This window comes from Pinus tabuliformis, chromosome 2_2, assembly GCF_031772625.1.
Source record: "Pinus tabuliformis cultivar Carrire ecotype Pingquan chromosome 2_2, CPIR1, whole genome shotgun sequence".
In the NCBI taxonomy this organism is placed as follows: Eukaryota; Viridiplantae; Streptophyta; class Pinopsida; order Pinales; family Pinaceae; genus Pinus; species Pinus tabuliformis.
This window is the reverse complement of record NC_142300.1, coordinates 1,266,475,670-1,266,486,420: the sequence shown is the minus strand read 5'-3', so window position 1 is coordinate 1,266,486,420 and position 10,751 is coordinate 1,266,475,670.

Sequence of the window (10,751 nt, the reverse complement as noted above, 5' to 3'; positions counted from 1 at the left end):
GTAAGTGTGTAAGGATGTGGACATGCAACCTCTATCAAGGCCTACTAATCATGCCCCTCCTAGATATTGAAAGAAAGGACCCAAAGGGATTGCAATAGACTAGGAGTAAGGGATGGCCACCAAGGAAAACTAAGGAAATATGTATAATGTCCAAGCAACACGATCTAGTATTTGATTTCAACCCATGATCCTTACATAGATGAATAAAATATTGAAGGGGTATATGTCAAGTTAGATTGGATTTTAATTCATCCCTTTCCATTTTCTTTCATTTTAAAAATTGTCATACTCTTTTAATTTCTTCCCTTTTTGCAAGTATATCAAGATATGGGCATTTTCCAAACCCATCTTCTCATAGGATGAAGATTAGGGAACTAGTATGAGTGAATGATGAAAACCAAATAAAATAAAGGACAATGGATCAAGGATAAATGGAAAATGTTAAGTATGGATGGATTTGGACATGCAGCCTTTATCAACACCTCCTATTCATTTCCCTCTTATATAATGAAAAAAAGGCCCCAACGTGTTTACATTGGACTAGGAGGAAAGGATGACCACTTTAAAGGTGAAATAAGGAAACATATATAAGTTCCAGACATCATGATGCATTATATGATTTCAATCCATGATCCTTACTCAGATGACTAAAACATTGATGGGGTATACCTCAAGTTAAACTAGATTTTAATGCATACTAGCATTTTCTTTTTTCATTTTAGCAATTGGAATATGCTTTTATTTTTTTATTTTTTTGTAGTTTTATCAAAGTATAGACATTTTCTAATGCACTCTTCTCATAGAATGAGGAAATAAGGGAGCCAATATGAGTGGTTGGAAATAACCAAGTAAAATAAGGAAATATGGATTGGAAATAAATGGAAAATGTTAAGTATTGACGGATGTGGATATACAACCTCTATCAAGGCCTAATATATGCATCCCTACTAGATAGAAAAAATAATGGCCCCAAAGTGCTCACATTGGATTAAGAGGAAAGGATGACCACCAAGGTGAAATAATGTGAAACATACAATTTCCAAGAATCATGATCCATTCGCTGATTTCAACCCATGATCCATACTTAGATGACTAAAATGTTGAATGTAAGCACTTCACATGAAACAATGACTAATGTACCTCATGGTTTTCAACCTACCTTTATTAGAAGAGCATGGTGATCAATTGGATGAGATGACCACAAGTTTTAATGAGCAAGACTAAGCCTACGTCTATCTTCTAGCTTAAACAATGCCTAATCCTATGCATAATTGACTTCATACCAATGGTACCAATGCTTAGAACTAATAACATCCATTATTAGAAGCATGTTAGCATTATGGTGTACCTTTTTCTTTCTAAGTAAAATGAATTTCTAGGTTAATTCTATGGTTACTCTTTCACCTCTCTTGCTTTTCACCTTACCAGTTCATCCCCTTCCCTCTTTCCATTGTGCCTTATACTATGGGACCCTTTTCACTTCAATGGTTCCTCTCTAGCCATTGAGGTTAGGTATCACTACATTGCAACCATCCCAAAATTGCTACCCTAGATGCCACTTGTTATTTCCACCAAGAATTTTTCCTTGATTGTCACAAGCACATAAGGTTATTATAAGCTAGCTTCCAAGTGGAGACAACTCTAATCCAACTAGAGGACATCAAGGCTTAGACAAATAATTTTAAATAATCTAAACTTTGAAACAGGAACTGATATGATCACCCATTTTTTGGGGGTAGCAAAAAAGTCATCCGATTTTGAAAAACGTTGATTCAGAATACACATTTTTTTCGGAGCATATTTTTGACACTTTAAATTTTCTTATGTATCAAATATAAATATTTGTTTTTAAATGTGAGTGATTTTCATGTTGATTTTGAAACGTGTTGATGCAGCATCAACCCCTTCTTTTAGAGGACTTATTTTTGACACTTTATATTTTCTAATGTATTAACTGTGGATATTTTTTTCAATTGTTACATTTTTTGACACTTTAAAACTTTTTATGTCCTTTTTTTAAAATGTTGATTACTTAACAAAATTTTCAATTGTCTTATTCTTTTTTTTTTTTAAGTTGATTACTTAAAAAAACAAATATAAAAAAATATATAAAAAAGACAAAAAAAAACATAAAAATGTAAATATTTATATTTTTTTAAAGATAAAAAATTGGAAAAAAAAATGTTTTTTTATAAAAACTATAAAAAAATAAAATAAAAATACAACAATTTTAAAACATTATTAAAAAAAAAAAACACAAAAACAAACTTGATTTAAAAATAAAACTAGAAAATTAAACAAAAAAAAACCAAAAAAATTAAAACAGTTTTAAATAATTTAAAAACAAAAATAAAAACAAACTAACAAAAATAAAAAAAATTATTAAAATTAAATTAAAAAAAAAAAAAAAAACATAAAAAATATAATAAAAATAAAAAAAATATCAAATTAAAAAAGAAGAAGCATAATTAATTAAATTTTTTAGAATATTAATATTAAAATCTTAAAAAAAATTATTAAAAAAACTTAAAAAAAAAATAAAAAAATAAAAATTGGAGGGTGGGGTTGAAATCCGATTCTAAGAATAAGATTTTAGCCTCGCCCAGGGCTGCGCCCCCTTGAGCCCTTAGGCGGGGCTGAAATCCGATTCTCAGAATCGGATTTCAGTCTCGCCCAAGGGCCCCGGGGGGGGGGGGAGCTGCGTGCAACTCCACCCACCTAGGGTCGCGCTCTCGAGGCCCCTGGGCGGGGCTGAAGTTTGATATCAGACTTCAATGCCGCCAAGGGACCCGGGGGGCGTGGCCTTGGGCGAGGCCCTGGGGGCACAGCCTTGGGCGGGCGAAGCTGTCTGCCCAAGGTCGCACTCCCCTGGGCCCCTGGGCGAGCGAAGCTGCCCGCTCAGGGTCACGGCCCCCCAGGCCCTTGGGCAGGGCTGAAATCCTTCTCACCATTGGATTTTAGTCCCGCCTCCAAATTTTTTTATTTTTTATTTTTATCTTTTTTTAATAATTTTTTTTAAAGATTTTAATATTATTTTTCTAAAAATTTTAATTAATTATGTTTTTAATTTTTTTGTTTTTTATGTTTATTATTATTATTATTATTATTTTTTTATGTTTCTTTAAAATTTTAAAATTTAATTTTAGTAGTTTTTTTAATAGTTTTTTGTTTTTATTTTTGTTTTATAATTATTTAAAATTGTTTTAACTTTTTTGGACTTTTTTGGTTTAATTTATTTATTATTATTTTTTTTAATCACGTTTCTTTTTATTTTATTTTTATTGCTTACAAGATAATTTATCTTTCTTACTTTTTTTATGTTTTTTTTTTGAAACATGTTTTTGTTACTATTTACTTTATTTATTTATTTTTACTTTTTAATTCTCAATTTTATAAGTTTTGTTTTGGTTTTTTTTTTAATGTTTGACTTTAATTTATCTTTTTACATTTTTTAATGTTTTTTTTCGAAAACATGTTTTTGTTACTATTTACTTTATTTATTTATTTATTTTAACTTTTTAATTCTTATTTTTATAGGTTTGTTTTGTTTCGTTGCTTTTTTTTTTGAATGTTTGACCTTTTTTTTGTTTTGTTTTGTTTTTTTTTTATATTTGATTTTTTTTGTATTTTTTAATTTTATGTTTTTTTTTTAATATATATATTTTTATTTACCTTTTTTTTAACCTTTTTTTGTCTTTTTTCATTGTTTTTATTTTTAAATTTATGTTTTTATCATTCTTTTGAAATTTTAATGTTTTTCGGAGTCATGATAAAATATTTTGTGCCATTTTTTCAAAATATTGAAAATTTATCGTGGAAAAAAAACAAACGTTATTTCAACATCAACACATCAACACTTTTTGTTTTCAGGGTGTTTTTTGCACAAAAAAATAGTTTTCATTGCCAATTTTAAAACATATTGAAAATTTACCCTAGAAAAAAAAAATTTTATTCCAGCATCAACACTTTTCATTTTCGAGTTGATCTTTCATGTTTTTGGGGGATTTAATTGGCTAGAGTTCTTGTTTTGAGTTTATAGTTCCCATTTCAAAGTTTACATTGTTTTCCTCCTGGATGTGGGTTCGATTCATGTTTGTGATACAAATGTTTTTTGAAAGATATAAATATACTAGCATACAAAGTTGTTCATAACTCATGCACTCTAAGGTCAAGAAGTTGAACATAAAGAGCTTCGATCTCATCTAGATACACTGGAAAAATAAGGTAAAATTCTCCTTACACTTTATTCTTGTTTAGAAAAGAAGCATCATGGTGTTTTAACTTCAATAATGATAATTGACTTGTAAGAGAACCCCATTAAACTCTCAACTAATGAATCCACCAAGTCGATTCATCCAGTTTGATTATTTCCTAAATTGGCATCCCTTTTTTCTCATTAAAAAACATATTTTTTCCTATATATCCTTCATTCTCCATCTCTGATCACTTACATTTCTCATTATTCATGATTACATGTATACATACATGCATTTGTTTAAGTACTTTATTTATTTTTCTTGAATTAATATTAAAGAGTTGTGTTGATGGTGTTTGATACTGCCAAATACAAAGGGTATCCCCGATGTGAAATCGTAATGAGACCTACACCGTTTGGATTAGGAGCCCCATTCGAAGTATTGGCTTGACCACCATAAATCAAGGTTTTCCTTGGATACAATGGGTAGCATAAGAAATTAAATCATAACCTTTGAAATCAACAAGCTAGTTGATACTGTGAAACACCAATTGTAATGTGTAAAAGGAGTCCTTCATGAGAGGGGAGATAAGAGCAGGTCTCTAGAAGGAAAGTAATAGTACTATCCTAAGATAGGCACATGAAAGTAGGAAAAGACTCGTTAGTTATCTAGCGAAGTAGTTCACATAAACACAATGATCATTAAAGAAAATACAACACACATTCAACAAGATAAGCACAAAAGCCAATGAAGTAGTTCAATTTCTTTAGTACATATGAACATAACATATACCACAAACATCCAAAGAATAGTCTTACAACATTCATGATACATGCATGAAAGTGTGTTGGCTCAGCAAACTTTTGATTATTAAGTGAAAGATTCAAGTACATAGTTACAACGATGAGATACTAACTCCAATAGTGGAGTATTAAGTCACTTCTTGCTTCTCCAAGGAATGATCCTCTCTCCTACACCAAGCTAGAGAAGTGAAGGCTAGCTCTCCAAAGTCTAAGAATCCAAAATCCATTTGCTTGAATTATAAGGGTGTATTTATAACAAGAGGAATGGCCTTTCATATCTTCTATGACTCTTGAGTTACCCTCATAACCCTTGGACTCGTAAGTGACCTTTGAACTTCTATAGACTCTTTGGTCCACATGTGACTTTTCATATTCCACATGTGACTCTTGGACTTCCACACATTTAAATTTTTCATTTTCTTGAAAATACATAATTACATTCCACATCATGTGGCAAGACCCATTGACACATATGACATTGTGATGACACTTGTACAGGCCATGACTTGGTAATGATGACATGTAACTTCATGATGATGTGGCACTGCCAAGATTCTCTTTCTACTACTTTTCATTCTTGATGATAGCTCTCGTTTGTATTTCATCTTGACCCTCTAAAAGGTCTTGGATAAATGTTGGAACCTTCTGAATCATCATGAAATTTCACTTTTCACTCATGGTTTAGGTTCTCTTCATGCCTTCATGATGGTTCTTCTTTGTGCTTCTTCTCTGCAAGTGGTTCTTTGTTCCTTCTCCTTGACATCTTCCTTGAGCATCATCTTGCCATGTTGAGGTGGTACACCTGCCAATGAAGTTCACTCATGACAAGGAAATATTAAGCCTAAAATCATCTATTATATCCCTACTTTGCTCATGGAAGAAGCTGCTTGTGATGGGCCTATGTAAGGACTGAGGAGGAAGGGCTTGTTGAGGATTGTGCAGTTGAGCTCAGTAGTGGCTGAGGGAAGGCACCACTATCAACTAGAACTACACAATGCACTATAAGGATGGGATATTTAGGGTCCAATGCAATGGACATGGGCAAGAGACAGTGTGATGAGCTTGCTGACCGAAACTGTGCAGTGCTCAGAGCTCAAGGGAGAAGAAGATAATGATAACATAATTGAGCTTCATAGTAATTGTTGTGAGGTATCACTATGTATTATAACTATGTAATGCGCAGTGTAGGAGAGATAGGACAAGTTTCTAGGCAGTGGGGAGGTCTCGTGGATAGGGGCTGATATCTTATTGATTGAGACTGCGCTATGCACTATGAAGGAAGGGCATGCTAATGTACTACACAATTCTATTCATAAGTGATCTACGAGAGGTTGTCGTTGGGAATCATAATTATTGTTATACCAAAACTTGTAGGTGTTAGTCAGCGATCACATTGGCAAAGATAAGGATCCATGAGACGTGGTTAGTCCATGTCGCAAAACACACGAGGAGCATTGATTTATCTAACGCCTAAAAATATCCTCCTCCAACACAAGTTGAGTGTGTATCAAACTCGTGACTTATGCTTTGATACCACTTGTTGAGAATCATGATTTCCATTAGACCAAAACCCGTAGGTGTTAGACAACGATCACATCACCATAGATAAGGATGCATGAGAGGTAGTTAATCCATGCTGTGAAACACATGGGGAGCATTGATTTATCCAATGTACAACATTTGCAGTATCCACTAGAACCATGACATGTGCTAGGGAGGCAAACATAATAGGGCATAATACAGTGAGGGGTTCCAGTCAACAAAGAAGGCAAGAATAGGCACTGCAACTGTGACTTGCATAGTGCTTAAGGGGAAAGCTCCTATGCTAGTGTAGTTGAGGGATGTAGTGGCTCAGACGTCAATTGAATATCCACTAGAAATGCACAATGCACTAAGGGAGGCTCACTGGAAAGGAAGATTGCGCAGTTGGTTGAGACAAACAAGAGATTAGGTTACTTTTCTAAGAGGGTTCTCATTGCATTGTAAAAGGAGGCCCTTTACATGGCACAATTTTCTTTTGCATTGGGGTGAATAAGGTCTTTGTTATCAACTAGAAGTGCTCCATGCACTATGCGAGGCAGAGCTAATCAAGGCTTAGTGTAGTGAGTCAGTACAAGCTACAAGGGTTAAGTGACTATGTTTTGAAGGTTCTTAATGTGCAATCATAGGAGATGACCTTATGATAGACTCAGTGCACAAGTATGGGAAGAATAGATTTCATCAATGAGGTTCATGAATAGACAATGCTCATCAGTTAGGAGTGGGCTAATGCATTCACAACTTGCACTAGGCAGGAGGACCAAGAAGAGCTCCAAAATGGCTAAGTGTGGGATCAATGGAGTATGAGAGGAAAAATACATCTAAGCAAGACTCAAACATAGATCACAACATGAAATCCATTAATACAAGCTAGAGGAATGCATAGGACTCCTAATCAACAATCACACCTTGAAACGATAGAAAAGAGACACTTATTTCCAAGTGTGACAATTGAAACATAACATTGTGACATTTAAAACACAAGTTGCAACACAAGTGTTGACTGTGACCAGAAAGTGTGCTAAGCTGTAGGGATGTGTCTAATGAATATTATCATGATACATGGGACCATCTAATGTAGAAAAGTGTGCTAGAACTGCATCTAGTGACGTGCAAAGTGTGACACATACAAGAGTGGAAATAGTTAGATGTGACACTTATAACAGTAAGAAAACGTGAAAATGACACTTGTAAAATCTAAAGAAAGTGAAAGCAACATATGGCAGAGTGAAGTTAACATGAAAACGACATTTCTTAAACTGAAAGTAAGTAAAAAATAAAGTTGCGAAAGTGAAAGCGAAACTTATGAAAACAAAGGTTCACAAGAGTGATAGTTAAGAAAACTCACTGAAATAGAAGTCCAATTGCAACCAAAGTGAGAGGGATTGTCGAAAGATATGTCATACTCGCTGTCAACATGGGTTGAATATTGCTTAGGAACTATTCTTATGGACTACATAGTTACTTTTAAAAGTGACTGTGCAAGCATTGTACCTGAACATTGTGTAAGCTCTATTCCTAGAGTTTGTGCAAGCTTTACTCTCAAGGGTTGCACAATGAAGTTCTAAGCTTGTAGAAAAAAATGTGTGCTTATGAATTCATCAATAATTGAACATCTGTGATAAAGTGACTTTGACACTTAGGATCTAAGAAGAAGACTTGAACACTTTGCAAAAACATTAATCGACCATGAAGTGACCATGGGACAATAGATCGCAAGAACCTTAGTAGGCTCCAAAATTCAGGAGTAAGAAAATTTTTGGAGGGTGTTTGTCGCAACAACAATATGTTATTAAGAAATATTCTAGTGAAATATGTGTGTGGGGTTTGTAATAAATAAATTTATGGCGACTAATCAGTATCCAAGTTTCTTTTGTACATACAAGGTGGCTTTTGATGGCCTTATCCACCTTGTCCTAATCTCAACAAGATACACACAAGATAGTTTTCATTATCGGACCGGGGATCAAGTTCAAAGGATTTTACCCAAGGATATTTCTGCAATCGAACATGGAAGCTAGGTGTACATATTAAACAACCGTGAGAGGATAGTCCACAAAGAGATATACACAAACATCGACATTTGATATTTCAGGCCTGTTGGATAAATTGATCATGCACGTGATTCATCCATATGTGAAGGCTATTATAACTTCATTAGCTCATTGTTTTATAATGCATATGATATCTCCTATTTCCGACCAAGTGCTAGCATCTGAGTCAGTTGTGTATGTAGTATATATCCAGGACTCACAATTATACTGACTTCTGAGATTCCACCATATCGTTGGCTTGATGAACAAGTGTTAAAACCCATGAATAACAAGAACCATTCAATGACGATGGAATTTTTGGATGGCTGTTAATTTCATTCCTATTTTCATCATTGTTTAGTTCACAAGAAGAATCACTATTGTTACTCTTCTAAGTTAATACTTATGCTTTTGTATAGATATGCTAGAGCGTTGAAGCGTGGACGCAACCGTGAAGATCATATACTCTGTTATTATTTTTCCAGATTAATATATATTGCTTTTTGTCTTGATTTGCGTTGTTACATTGTGTTATACTATTTCGTATGAATTTGGAAGCTTAATCTTTCACCCACGTTGAACGCCTAGGGGCACATAGGCACAGGCTGTCCTCAGCGGCCTACTTAAGGTACGACTTTGTGACAATAATTTTCTCGTTCAATTTGTAAGTAGATTTATGTCGTTCTTTAGCATCTGATTTTAGTTTATTTTCATTCCCAGTAAATGAAATATTTTATTTTCAAAGTATGTGTGTTATTTTATTTCTCAGAAAGCGTGATATTTTATTTCTAAGCATGTGAAATTTTATTTCTAAGCATGTGTGGTTGTATGATTAATGGTTATTTATTTTTTATTTTATTTCATTATATTTAGCAGTTTATGGAATTTGGCAGCTTTCTCTATTAGAGTAAGCTATACAATGGAATGTTGTAAAATTTCTTGAAATACACCCAATGACACTAAGCTCACTTTTAGAGAAATTTTAGATTTTTGAGGTGCGATGTAAGCGTATCGTGTATCGTTCGTAGGTTGATTCTTCCATTTGATCCCAAATTCACATGCATTCCTTCACTTAGGTCATTCAAATAAGTGTGAGAGCTTGACTCTTGTGTGTATAGTATGAAGAGTCTCCCAAGTTTACCAACCGCAATTTAACAATTAAAATAGACTTTGTAGCCTAAAGCCTTGTTGGAATTATCAATCATATAAATACACTGTCACAAGTTCGTATTTTCAGTGTTTAAGTCTTAACCTTTCGGGCCTAAATAATTATATTTTGTTTTATTCGTATGAGTCCTATGCAATGGTTGTTCTAGTAGTTTATGAAGGCTCAAGTTTCCATTTTGACATTATTTCTCTCAATTTTTTTATAAATGAAGTCTTATTAGTGTTATACTTCACTCAGCCTAGTTTCCCTCAGGTTAGGCTTATAGTCTACTCATATTTTTGGCCAATACTTCACTTAGTATACAACTCAAACTCTTAAGCTTATAGAGTAGTAGAGAAATATTTATATTTCTTGTATTATCTATTTAAATTATTGAATTTCTTACCAATATATGATGATAACTTGATTATGAGACTTCTTGTAGCAAGGAGCAAGTCTCTAGAATCTCTCCAATGCTAGATTCTTTAGAATTTGCTCAAAACATTTATAAATCCTACACATTAAACATATTCAAGCACATAAAACATGAGAGCCACATCAAATCCTCTAGGAAATCATTAAGATATAAAATATAACATTAAGTGCAAAATTTGGGGTCAAAACATTGTTTTGTTTTATGTAACTAAGAGTGGACTGATGGGCCTTGTCATTTACCTATTTTGGATGCCGATCAACTATCAGTATGTTGCACCAATGCCAAAACTTCTACCTTAAATGCCACTTGTTCTTTCCACAAAAAAGCTTCTCTTAATTGTCACAAGCACATAAGGTTATTGGAAGCTAGCATTCAAGTTGAGACAACTCTAATCCAACTAGAGGACATCAAGGCTCAGATAAAGAATTTCATCATAGATGTGGGTTCGAGTCACACTTGTGATACAATTTTTTTTTGAATGTTAAAATTATACTAGCATACAAAGTTGCTCATAACTTATGCATTGTTAGGTCAAGAGGATGAACATCAAAATCTCCAAGATCATCTAGATAGATTAGAAAAACAAGGTAAAATTCT